The sequence below is a fragment of the Phalacrocorax aristotelis genome, chromosome 1 (genome assembly GCF_949628215.1).
Source record: "Phalacrocorax aristotelis chromosome 1, bGulAri2.1, whole genome shotgun sequence".
NCBI lineage: Eukaryota > Metazoa > Chordata > Aves > Suliformes > Phalacrocoracidae > Phalacrocorax > Phalacrocorax aristotelis.
This window is the reverse complement of record NC_134276.1, coordinates 34,723,706-34,735,851: the sequence shown is the minus strand read 5'-3', so window position 1 is coordinate 34,735,851 and position 12,146 is coordinate 34,723,706.

Genomic DNA, 12,146 nt, shown 5'->3' with positions numbered 1-12,146 from the left:
GTTGGATGTCTCCCTTTATCGAGTGATATCACCAAATTAGTACAGTACTTTGGAATGGCAATACTTTGTCCTTACAGACACCCGATTTTGAAGATTTTTCCAGTATAGGCAAAGGTTTAAAGCAAGGCGTGTTACTCTTGCGTAATGTCAGTTGGGGATGGAGTTGCAGATTAACTCACCCTCTGTTTGGGTTCTTTAATCTTACTTATGGATGAACAGGTGGAGACTGCTCGCTTATACAGTAGTTCTGGAGATCATCGGCTGCAAAATCTGGGAGTGTCTTCTGCAGAGCTGTTGCTCTGAATTCCCTCCAGTTTGTTGTGCTCAATTTTTAACGTCTTGCTGTGTCAGAAGGAAGTCACTAATGTAGATGTCATTTCACTGGGGTATGCTTTTGACTTAAGTTCATTGTCTAATTACATACAGCACTGAAAAATGCATTGCTGAGAAGTTCCTGCAATTCTCTATCCCCAGTGAGCATTGCTGAAGGCTGCGCTGCCCTTATGGACCAGCCTGACTTTTTAATCCTTGTTTTGACTTCCCTCTTGTGCTGCAACACTGAATTTGGATTTAGAAGAGAGTCTTATCCCCGTTGTGCCAACACCACGCCTCCAGAAATGGAAACAAGGAGCTTAGACTAAGCAGATGTATTGCTACAGCTTAACGCATGTAAGGTGAGGTACAACAATTATTAGCACGTACGCCCTTCACCTATTGTAAATTCAAGGTTAAATGGATTAGTTTAAACCTCCATCACTGAGGCTTGAGCTAATGAGTCTTATCTTGTGCTTGCTATTGACTCTGTGTGTCCTGGGTGCCGTCACCCAGGCTCGGCTGATACAGGGTAACTCATTAAGCTTGGTAACATACTCATTTCTCTGAGCCCATAATAAAAGAGAGAGAAGAGCCAAAGGAGGGGGGGTCTTTTGTTGGTTTTTGTGTCTGTTTTTGGTTTGTTTTGTTTTCCTGGCTGCGGGTGTGTCTGTAGCCACTATTGATGCACTGACAGTCGGGTGAGTTTTTGGGAGGGAGGAAAAGAGTTGTGTTGGTAGTGATGGAGTTTGCTTATAGGGAAGGGCTCAACCCCTGCTGGCTCTTACAGCCTGTTCCCCCCTCTTTCGTTACCAGTATTTGCTTTGCGGTACATGCTGGGCATGGAACTGATTTTTGGTAGGGTTGCCTAATGCGAAGGGTCATAGAGGGGACAAGAAACCATGTTTTCAGCTTCACAGATCCATTTAAGCCTTGGTTTCAGTCGTGGATGCTTGGAAAGAGAAAACCCATACAGAGCGCTTCTGCCTGCTGGGAAACATTTGTGTCTGTAAACACGGATATTTTTTTAAATTTTTTTTTTAAGTTCATCTCATTAATTGTTGCTTTTAGATCATTGTCCAGCTGCTTCACACCCTGTGTGAAGTGAAAAGAATTCATCAGTGGGAAAGGTCCACCCAGAGTGGGTCTCTGTGGAGGAACTCAGCTGGAGTTCATCCTGGATGGTGTTCACCTCAGATGGACCCAGTTGACCATCCAAGAGGTATTTGCACCACCCCAGAGCCCATCTTACGTGAGATTTCATTTATCTGAAGGCGCCTAAGTGTGCTAGACATGACATCTGCTAGACTTCTGGAGAGAAACTTCCAACGTTGTGATGTTTGGAAGCAAAGCAAGTATCATAAAGCCAATATGATGGCAGCAGCTCTTGAACTAAATCCAGCTCTGCATGCTAACAGTGCGAACTTCATATTCTCAACAGGCAAAACTCCTGTTTTCTCTGTTACTTTCTACATTACTGACTTCATTGCAGCCTGGCTAACAGCTCTAGCTGTCTAAATAACTTCACAATAATGTAAGATGATCTTGGCTGCTATATCTCATCGGCTTAGAGTTGTAAACCAGATCTTTTCAAGGTCCTTTTCTTTCTTACAGATTCGAAGCTATAAGTTAAATGCTGTAGATTTGCTTGTGAGATTAAAACAGGCCAGTCAATACATAGGGACCTTCATGCTTTGGATGCTTTTGCTTTTTCACGTCTTATGTTTTGGAAACGAAAACACTCATCAGTTCAGCTCTTAAAAACTACAGACTACAGTCCTGCGCCTCTGTTCTCCCAAGGCATGCAGAGCTCACCGGCTTCTCTGGGGCTTGGGGTTGCTTACATGGGCTTCAAGCTGGAAGTGAATGCTGCCTTCTCCATAGCGTACGGCTGTAATACTACCATCCTTTGGTTCTGTTTATAATGCATTTCCGGTCAGTATTTATAATTAAGAACGTTGCCCTTGTCTCAAAAACCAAATAATGGTATTTTGGTATGGATGCAGTCTTCACCGTTATTAAAAAAAAAAAACAGCCTTGCTAGCGTATCAAATCAGGTCGGGACTGATCCCACCTGACTTAGGCACTTGGATAAAACGCCAAAGTTAGGATGTTAATAGCCATTACAAGGAGAGGGAGGCTGAATTGTCCCCCCGATGATGTTCCTTTGCTACAGCGACTATTGCAAAAGTCTGTAGATGAGCAGGCTTTTCATGTGGGCTTCTTAATCGACTGCCTAAAGAACAACGTGTGTGGGTGTGTCAAAAGAAACCTGCTTATGACTGACCTTAGGGTGTAACAGCTTGTGGGGCTGGAAGAGCAGAGGCAAAACTACCCAGCTGGCCAGGGGTGACCTGCTTTTGGGATTTTGCATCACGTTATGCAAGCACGGCAGCTTGCTTCAGACTTGGGGCATCTGCCCCTGCTACGCGGTGCCGGGCAGAGTTGCAAAGGGGAGCCCCACGTTGGTGCTTGGGTGTCACAGCACCAACCTTCAGGCCTTTGCTTTTTGGCTTTAGGCACCCTGAGAGGGTGCTCTGCTCCTGTGCCGCTCCCCACCAGCGCTCTGCATCAGCAGCCCAGCCAACACATGTTGCCTTTCCACCTCGTGCTCAAAGTCAGGCCAGCCATACTGGTGTAGCAAGTTGTCTGGACGCTTTGGGGTTGTTTTTTTTTTTTAAAAAAAAAGTATTCTAGGACAATGCCAGTATCTCAACTGCAGATAATTTCTAGGTTAATTATCCATAATGAGTGGCTTAATGGCTGAGGACCAAATGGACGCCACTGAAGTCCATGGCAAAGTTTGCAGGCAGGCTGGGATTTAACTCTGTGTCAGTACATAGCAGGGGTGATGGCTCCGTCAGTGCTCCAGAAAGTCTTATGAATTGTGAGGGAGGTCAGCTTTCTCACGCAACGCAACTAGGAGTTTCTGGACACTATTTAAAACATCTCAGGAGACCTTTAGCTTAATATCTAGGTTAGACTGGAGTGGGTGATCATGTTGTCCCCTGCTTTTTCTGTCCCTCTGAGAAGTAGAGCGATTCGTGATGGTGGATGGGGCTTGTTGCTGTTCCCCCGTGGGTCTTGGCAGCAGGGGTGCACTAAGAGCTTATACCCACAGATATTTCGCACTGTCAAGCTGTGACTGCACTGGGCTTTTGCACTGTGTTAAGCTCTGATCTTGGCAATCTGTCTTCATAGGCTGGTTCTTAAGGCTGTGTATAGTTTAATAGCTTTATGCTCTTGGAAAACTGATTTATAAGCAGTAGCTTGATGTTTGTTTATGTATAGAGTTTATGATGTGAAACAAAAATGCATGTTTTTCTTAGAGGCCAAACAGAACAGCTCAGCTCTCAGTCTCCAAATAGCATCCCAGATGATAATTTATTTTGTTGACAGCTGGTACAACGTGCTGCTGATACAACAGTAGTTTATTACACATTAGGAGCTACACATCTCTCTCAAAGCTCTTTGGCACGCTCTAATAAATACCACTTTATAGCTCAAGGCAGATTTCTCTAACATGCAGCAACCCTAACTTAGAGGAAGATGGTGAAAGTTTGGCACTCGCCCAATGGCTTGGCCAAAGGACAGCTGTGGTGTCAGTCGTCCGAAGCCTGCGCTAATCCTGAATTTAGGACTAGGGCCTCTTGCTTGCAGCACTTCTGCAGCTTTAAATAATCTCATAGGAAATGCCTTGCCCTAGCAAGTGTCTCTGGTATTCCTGAGCCTCCATTGAACAAAATTAAGAAAAGCAACTTGGTGGTTTTATCTGAGCTTGTTATTGGGCAGCTCCAGCGCCGTTGATTGCAGGGGGGAAAGTTACAGAGTTCCGTGCTTTCCAGAAACTTGTTCAAAAAGCATTAGTATCCTTACTTGGTGGTTTCAGTAACACACTTCACCAGGGACCACGTAGTTCTTCACACCTTCACCAACTGTGCAAGGTGCCTCTTAATGTGAAATGCTCCCCATGAGCTCTTCTCTTCCCTCTGCTTTCTGTTGCACCTAGCAAAACCCCTCCCTCCAGTGCCCCCTTCTCAAATCTGGCCAGAAGATGTGCAGCGCAACCTGCCCGGCAGCTGGTCCCAGTGTGGAAAGGCAGGATGAAAGGAGAGAGAGACAGTCAGAGGCTGCAGCCTCCTTTTCCTCCCTCATCCCCTTTCCATGGCTCAATGTTCACACGGTCTTCTGTGGGAAAGCGCTGCGAGAGACATGAGCCCCTTTCCTGTGGCCTCAGAGGTAGAAAGCAGGCAGAGCCAGAGCCAAGCTAATGGGACCCTGCTCGTCTCTCCAGGATTGTAAATCTCCTGTATCCTCGCTGGCCCTATCCCCCTGAGTTGTACAGCCATAGGAAAAGCGTAGGAGTAAATACCATGCGTACGTAACAAGCTTTTAGACTCTTGTTTCCCGGACTCTGGTCTTCCCCAGTGGCGTTGGTGCCTCGCTGTGTAACGAGGGATGGCAGCTCCCTCATCACACCCCTCCTCGGTGGCCAAATGGGGCTGTGGGGTGGCCCTGCTCCTGCCCCCCACCAGCACGTCTGGCTGAGCTGCGGCCTTGCACGTGCCTTGCCTGTGCTGGAGCAGCATCGAGCACTGAAAAGCAATAAAATAAGAAAGGGGCTTTATGTATAAGGGTTTTCTGAGATCCTATTTCACACTTTTTCTCCTGGCTCATGTAGTTTTCTGCTTCCCCTGTCTGATTTGCGGGGCGTTTTAACCGCAGGGTTTTTAATTCATGTTCTTTCATGCTGACGAGAAAAGGTTTAGTTTTACACTTGGCTCTTGTGTTAGAGGAAGGAAATCTTGGCATACCCAGTTGTGCATGCTTTGTTTAATGCACTTGATAAAAATGAAAGGTTTTGCCATCAGAGAATGTGTGCTATGGAAAGATACATCCAGCAGCCACTCCACCTTGTTAATGTTTTTACATCTACGTGTAAATTAAATTGTATTTGCTGGTGATTTACCTTTGACCGATGTTGAGGATCCCATCAGCTTTTAGGTTTCTGGGTAGCAGAACTTGGTAGTTGGGCTGAAAAGTATTGTTTTGATGATGCATATCCCTGGCTTCATATCGTGAGTGTAGTTATGCTGACGCCTCTATTACTTCTCTGTGAGTGACTCCTCTATGAAGTGACTGCGGTCACTTCATCCAAAGGCTGGTCCGTGGCATGGTTGCCCAGCAGCTGAGCTGACAAGTTGTCTCCGGTTTCCAGTCTCTCTCCTGGAAGTTTATCTGCTTTCTAAAGCCGCATGTTCGCGTGGGAAGTACGCACAGCTTCTTGGCAGCTTTTCAAGTCACACCTGCATCAAAATTAACGAGAGCAAAACTGATTACAGAGAGTCCTTGTGATGAGTTCTCTTCAGGCATGGTGGCACGGTCGCAACCTCTCAGCCACCTTCTTGTGCTGCTTGCTGAGTTTGTCCTTGCATGTAAAACGTGTTTGTTGCACCTTGGAGAAGGAACATTTTTGCCTCGCGTTAGCCTAATGTTTTTGGCTTTTCACAGAGCTGCCTGGGGCCATGGGTCACAATTTTGCTGGTTTTCACAGGTTAAAGTACCATCTCCATTTTGTTTAATACTCACCAAAACCTCTCGTGTGCCGGCTGAATAGTTTCCCTTATGTTTAGTTTGAATGTACACTGACAGGTATAAGCTGACCCATACATACCCTGAATTCTGTCTGTTTACATTTTATTGCTGTCAGTGCTAGTATCATTTTCTGGTACCGTTTTGGCCTGCTGCATGTCAGTTTAAACATCAGTCATGGGTGCTTTCAAATTCATCTCTTGTCATAGCTTTTCTATATTTCCTGGTCTTCCTGGTAGCTGCAGTTGAGGGCTCTGCTGGTGCTGGAAAACCCTCCCAAGAACGCTCTTGCATCCTTCCTCACTGCCCGGCGCTTGGTGTGTAGCAGGCATGTGCTGCGCTGCCTTGGTGGGGCTCCGAGGTCTTCGAGCTGTTCTGCCATGGAGGTTTTTCACTGTTGCCATGTCCACAAGGCCAGCGTCCCTATGGTCCCATACAGGCAGATGCCTGGGTGGCTTCTTTGACTTGACGGGTCTTTCCAGCTCTTGATAAATGTTAATTGTGAGTCATCTTTGAGAAATGCTGGCCCATGTTGTGCTTCTTCAGTTGTGTCCCAAAGCTCACCTACAAGCCTGGCTGCTGAGGAGGCATTCTGTCAGCTCCAGCAAAGACCATCTTCAGCCACAGCTGGTCACCAGCATTGCTAGAGGAGGATGAGACCAGAAAATTATGTTTAAATATATCAACTCCCTCAGATATTTCACTTCCACAGGAATGCAGTTGGCCTCATCTTACTAGAATAGGTAACTTCTTAGAAAAAGCCAATTCTGGAACTTCATCAATGTCAAGTCATTGTTGGCAGCACTAATGCTACCTTCTCTCTGTTTTCTGGAGTGAAGCGTCACATCATCTCTGTTTGGCATCTGCGTTTAGCAGCACATTCAGTTCTGCTTTGCCCTCGAGTGAAATGCCTTGCTGAAGCGCCACAAAATCACATTTCCCCACAGATCTCAGAGTGGGTATCTCTGTGAAACGCTTGTGCTAAAATGCTGCCATCCCTCCAGCCTGAAGGTGAATATCAAAGCATTGCCCATGGTTCGGAGTGGGAATAGGACTGTGATGAGTCTGAGGGTGTGGGGATGTAGGAACTGATTTTGTAAACTTTCCTTACCCCTTAGGAAAAAAAAGTTATCTGGCAGTATCAGCAGCTCAGTCTGCATCTTTGGGAGGATTTTCTTCCACAGAGATTTCTACAATTGACACCAAATTATTGAAATTATTGGAATTTGCTGTCTGTTGTTGGTTTTTTTTTTTTTCCTTTTCTTTGTGATTAAATGGCTCAACTTGAGAGGATGGGCCCTAACCTTATCAGGGATGGGGATGGGGATGGAGGGGAAGGGAACATACACCAAAATAGCGGGCGGTCTTGACTGGAAAATATTTAAATATTCAAAATATCAGATCCGTTTTAGTATTTCTTCAAGATGATGCATCCACAACGGCTCACATTTAATTTCTGGAGTCTATGGGCTTGTGTTTAAGACTAAAACAAGCTTTTTTCCCAGTGATGGCTGGGCCATCTGCCACTCTTCCCTAGTCCTCACGGCTGGGTGGCTAAATAAGAAGGAGTCATTCAGCTAACCTCAGCATCTGCCAATTGTGCTTTCCCAGTGACCTTTCAAAATACTGACTTCTTTTAGCCTAAAAATAAATTTTACATTACCAAGCCGAAGAGGCAGACTTCCCTATGCATTTTGAATAACATCTTTGTTTCGAAATGTCTCTTGGCTACCGTGTAACAAAAGCCTGACATTAAAAAAAAAAAAAAGGTGTTTTAAATTGGTGCTGAGTACTGGCCGATACTCAAAATGCAATAGGACAGTTGAGCTTCTGTGCTGTGACACGCCATCATTAGCACCCCATGAAATGGAGGGGAGGGAGAATAAAAACACTCAAATATTTCTGGAAGCCTTTCTTGAGCTGTTTTTTAATGCAGGAGTTTTCACTTTCAGAGTGCCTCCATTTCAAACTTTTTCACTGTAAAGACTCATCTAGATTTTGACAAAAAATTTTCAGGCAGTTCTTATTTCTCAGGCTTCTTCTTTCTTTCCACCAGCAGTTGGTGTGGTGATGACGATATTCAAAATGAGAAACAGACTCTGAATTGATCCAGTTCCTGAAGGAAAGCCTTTCCTTTTGGGGTTTGGCATGCATCTATATGTGTCTATATATATACATGCACATATAAAAGCTTGGCCTGAAACATGACAGTGATGGCCCTTAAAATGAGAGCTCAGTAGCAGAGGTGAAGCTGCAGAAGCAGGAAAGGGGCAGGTGGGATTTCAAGGGTGCCAGGCTGTGGTGGTTTGCTTTCCCAGCTTCTGCCATACAACAGATTTTGGTGAAGAGCTTCCAGAGCTAGAGCTATGCAAGCCGCTTTGCCTTTGCATGCAGTACCATGCTACCAGACTGGAAACTGGGCTCCCAAAAGTATAATTCCTGCTTTATATCTGTATGTAAAAATGCATTTGCAATATGTGTCTGTTAAATCACTGATACAATTTCAGATGGTTTCCTCTACAGTTTACAGACCATTTCCCAAAGCCAACCCAGTTTCATTGTATCTTGCCTCTTGTAATAAATACTTTCAAGATAAATATTAATTTTTCCTGGCTTTTGTGAGAGCCAAATGGCAAGATGACAGACCTGCCAGCCTTGCAAACGTAGACTTTTTATCAAGAAGGAACACTGCTATATGGTAGCGATGTGTGGTTGCAAACTGAGCACCCTAAGGGGAGAAGGCAGGAAAACTGACCTCTCTGAGCTGTGCTCAGACAAGGGCTCAGCCTCTCATTTTGCCTATTCTTTGGCTTTTCTCCAACTGCTGTGTTGTTGAACTTTTATTTTCCCCATAATCGGGCTGATATCATAGGGATTTGCATGAAAACTGATGCCCTCAGCTCATCTCAGTGCCAGAATTACAACAGTCTCTTGTTCCTAATGGAAAAAAGATGTAACATCTCCAGACGGCCCCAGTTCATGTGGTGAGTGATTTGCTAGCCTTTATGCAGAGCCCAGTTTGATGCCTTCATCTAATTTCATGATACCAGAGAGGACGTAGGAAAGAAAGTATATATGGGGGGGTGTGTGTGTATACATGTTCATCAGGTCAGTGTTTCTCTGCTGCTTCTGTTTGCAGTCCCCATAGGACCTTGCCTCTTCCACCTGGGTGATCTCATCCTCTTTTGGGCTGTGTGAAGAAAAGACCTCAGGATGCTTGGTTATGCCCAAAGAGAGCAGAGACGCCTTTGCTTTGGGACCCTACAGCGATCCACTGCTATGTCAAGCCTCCTGCAGATTCAGGCAAGCATCACTAATGGGTTCTAAGGTTTGCTGAAGTTGTTGGGTACAGTGTCCAGCCCTTCTGGGGCTTAACTTCTTGGTTTAAAGGAAGATTAACCCAAACTCTACCAGCTGAAGTACACCATTCCTCCTCCGTCTAGCGGTAGGTAAAGGGAAGTTCAGGAAATGGTCGGACTGGTAGAATGAAAACCCACTAAAAGCCTCATGCCCTCTGGCTTGGGTACCTTCATTTGGTACCATCAAAGGAGGGCTGGCAGAAATGGGTCCTGAATCACATTCAGATATGCTGGCTAGATGGATTATAGTGTTAATAATATTGTCACTTGTCACTCATCCAGGGGAAAGAAGCTGATTGATAGGTCTTGTGTCTTGGCCCTTCTAGTGTATTTAGTTCCTGGCCAAAGCATTGGGAAAAATAAACTGCTTTTAACAGAAGCTTGCCCAAACAACACCCAAATATTGACATAAGGCTGTTGCTGCATGGCAAGATTGAATCTACCTGGCTTGTCAGCTCGGTCCTTTGGAAACCAAGCCGCAGTCCAAGCTGTGGACAAGTTGTAGTGCAACGCTCCCGCCTGATGCAATTAGAAGCAGCCGATGCAGGAATGTGCACCGGAGAGCCAGCTCAATAAAAGTCAAGACCTACTTTAGCGGTGGATTATGTGCAAACCACAGTCACTTCAGCTTTTAAAGGCTTGGCTTCAGACCATTTTTTCCTATGTAGCTCCCTACTTGCTTTAACCAGAGCTGAGAAAGCTGCTGACTCCGGACTGTGAAACCTCAGTGACCCGGACAAGAAGCTGATGTGACTTAGTGCTAGCGTTGTGCCTGAAGTTACTGGCTGATGTTATGTTTGAAAGACCCCGAGCAACTACGCCTAACTCCATGTGAGAGTCTCTCCTGGAGGTCCCCGTCTGCAAGTCAAATCGACCCAAGTTCCTAGTAATTTTAAGGAAATTATGGTGGTTTGAAATAATAGGCTTCACATGGGTCCTTTTCCTGGGCAAATAAGCTCGAGCAGCTGGTTTCTTCTCCTACATGCACACAGGTATTCTCTCTTTATAAACCATGCAGAAACAGCCCCTCCCATCTATGGTTTTTTAGTAAGCTTGCAACCTTGAGGGCTACAAGATGCTTCAGGGAAAGGAAATGGAGGGCTCTGAGGTGTGCATCAGGAGGAATCCTGCCTTATCCTTGGCGGTGCTAAAGTTGGCCAATATCTGGGGCTTTTCGGCTGTTGGGTCTGCAGGGGTGTGGGAAGGGGCAGTGGCTGGATGTCTGCATCTCTCTCCTTACCTCCATCCTGATGTGAAGTGGGTCCATGAGGAATGTCTTCCCCCCCGAGAGACACCCCTTGCAGGCGCTGAGATCGCCCCCGATCGATCAGCAGGCACAGCGAAAGGGTCTGTTTTCATGTATGTCAAAATTAGGGACAGAAAAGTAGTATTTATTTATGTAGTATGTGTAGGTGCATTTCTGGCTTTCTTGGGAGACATCCTCATTCCGCTTTCTCCCCCCACATCCATCTTCTCCTCTCCTGCCTCCTGTGCTCCCTGCCTCGCACTCCCCGTGACGAATTACTCTCACTAACAGGAATTGAGGCTGGCAGGCTCTCTTGCGGCCGGAGGGATTGGCCTCAACAGCTGTGCAAGAGCCGGGGTGGTGCAGTTTGGGTGTCCTCCAGGCCCCTGACTCACTGCAGGGGGAGTGGGGGGCGACCGCATCCCTCCTGGGGAGCTGAGCTGCTCCAGTTTGAACTCCAGCCTGGAGTCCAAACTCTTTGAACTGGAGTTTGAACTCCCCTTTCCACCTCTTCCCTGTCCACTCTTGGGTTTTAGGATTCAGAGAGGAGGAAGGGCTCTCCAAAAGGGACCGGGGCCACAGAGGGATGATGGCACACCCCAGCTCTGCTTGGGAGAGGCTGCGTGAAAATTTTTCTCTGCCTGGTTGGCCGTGTAGTGTTGCATTGACATGACTCAGGAGTGACTGACTGTGCTTGAAATAAAGACACCTTGCAAATAAGCATCCCTATTCCAGAAGGAGGTGACTCACTGATGTGCCTCCTCCCTTTTTGGGTGCAGCCCCCCGCTGTGATTCACTTCTTAGCCTTTTTTGGGTTTCTTTCACCCCCAAAAATGTGCTGCCTTTGAGAAGCAGATTTCAATATCCTGGGCAAAAGTCTGCTCCCATGCACCGTGTGTGGGCCACGTTGCTCCTCAGTCCCCTACAGGCAACATCCAAGTTCTCCATTTTGGATTGAGTTCACATGTCAGACGAAGGTTAAAAGGCATCGTCGTTAGCATTTACGCCGATTTTCTGTGCTTAATGTACACCCTAGGCTTTCCTCCAGTATTTCTGCTCCAAGCTTGTAGTCTGTGGCTGGTCAAGGACACAAGTCTGCAGCCAGGATCCGAGGTGGGGGCCTGTCTCTGTGACCGAATATTGGCAGCAGCTGATCATAAAAGTTCTCCAGGGTGTGGAATTCTTCCACGGTTTTTAAATTACTGGCTGCGTTGCTGCTCTTGCTGACAAAAACTTCTGTTTCTTCAAGATGTAGATGCCAGAACCAGGCAGGGGGAGACGACACTTGAGACAAGGAGCCGCAGCTGCCTACAAGCAGAGCAATGAGCTGGTTTTAGGCTCTGAGACACAGGACCTTGCTGGAGGGATGTGCTAGCCCAGGGTCAGCACCTAAACTCAATCCCATTCCCAAACACCTCTCTGCTCCCCAGCGAAGCACCTTTCCCACCTCTGCCCCCCAAGGGTGCCTTCCGAGGTGTCCACTATTGTGCAAAGGCAAGGGTCTCCTTGGTGCTCAAAGATGCCCCATGATCACTGGGCTTTCAAAAGTTAAGTATTTCAATGCAGAAGTTTTTATGAAAAAATTAGAGATCGGTGCTTAAAAGATACTGTTTCACTCCCATAAAGTGTCACTAATG